This window comes from Aplysia californica, unplaced genomic scaffold (assembly GCF_000002075.1).
Source record: "Aplysia californica isolate F4 #8 unplaced genomic scaffold, AplCal3.0 scaffold00034, whole genome shotgun sequence".
In the NCBI taxonomy this organism is placed as follows: domain Eukaryota; kingdom Metazoa; phylum Mollusca; class Gastropoda; order Aplysiida; family Aplysiidae; genus Aplysia; species Aplysia californica.
Genome location: NW_004797304.1, coordinates 1,149,099 through 1,150,692, shown reverse-complemented (window position 1 = coordinate 1,150,692; position 1,594 = coordinate 1,149,099).

The window sequence follows — 1,594 nt, the reverse complement described above, 5'->3', positions numbered from 1 at the left end:
CACACACACACACACACACACACACACACACACACACACACACACACACACTGCTGGGTGTTACGTGTAACTAATTGCTTTACCATACATTTTCTTTTTGACTAGGCCTGTTGTTAACAAAGTGTGGATCCTATCGGAAGTGGACGATAAATCATCCGAAAATAACAGAAATCAATATGCCGGTTTGAACAAAAGTGTCAAAGCCACGTAAATTAGACTTGTGGAAACATTAATTTGGCACACAAAACATCCGACACAGATTGCCAGGGTTTCCAGCAATTGTCCAATTGGTCAAGTTATTTTTATCCCTTTAGCTTACCAAATCATTTAGATTTTGACTAACCCGTTGCGCTTTTACTTGCTTTTCGCCTTTAGTAAATATGAAGCATATTGCTTGTGATAGTGTGAACAAAATAGGGCGTGAGTGACCCAAATTATTCTGGTGGTGTTATTCGAAAACTGCCGTGCTCTCAACATCGGGCAACAGACTTACTAGTGAAAGGTTAGCCCAAGCCTTCTTGCACAGTCTGCGATGTTGAACATCATTGCCAAGTTTGTGAGTACTCAGAAATATTTCCTTTAAATGCATTACTTTTTTTGTGTATGCTGTTTTGTTTGCTTGCTTGTTTGTTTGTTAGATTGTTTGCTTGTTTTTTGTTTGTTGTTGTTGTTGTTGTTACGTGGTTGTTTCTTGTTGTTTCTTTTTTTGGGGGGGGAGGTGGAGGTGATATTTATATTTATGGCTTGAGGTCTTTTCTTACTGTTAATACTTTAGATGCTTGTGAGATTAAGCTATTGATATAATGTCTGTTGCAGCTAGAAATTCAACTCATTTGGTTTTTTGTTAAGATTATTGTGAAATTGGATGACCTTCCAGTGTTAGTTGTAGGGCGTTAAACGCATACCAGATTGAATCATGCCAGTATTGTTTTCTCTTTAATACGTTCAGATCTATTCTGCCAGTGAATAGTTCTCTTACCAGACTATATGTCATTATCGCCGGTTAAAGATTTGGGTTCGATTCCCGAGTGCGGAAGTTTTGTTTAAAAGATAAGATAGATAGGATGAGATAAGATAATACTATAGCATCCCAAAGGGAATATAGTTCCCATTTCAGTTTGGCCTTAATAGATCGATTAGAAACAGCTAATCTCCCAAATGATTTAAAAAGCGTCGTTTTCAGGGGGGGGGGGGGACACATTTACCACTTCATGTACATTACAAGAATTCTCTTAAACAACAATAACAACGCAATAATTATTGAACGTGTATGTTTGTTCATTTGTTTGTTTGTTTGTTTGTTTCCATATATACAAAAGCAGATGTGGAGAGAAAATGTTAAGCTGTACTATGACATTGTGAGTGTAAACTGTTGAAGGTTGGGGAATATATTTTGGTCAGTATTCATGAGTACAGACAGTGCCAATCAGGTGTCAATGGTGAACTTTGAAGCACCGTTTTGCCATTGTTTTGAGGAAAAGACTGGATGGTCCTGGCATTGTGCCGTCGTTAGGCATTGTGCTCCCTTTGTTAGAGAGAGAGAGAGAGAGAGAGAGAGAGAGAGAGAGAGGGAGAGAGAGAGAGAGAGAGAGAG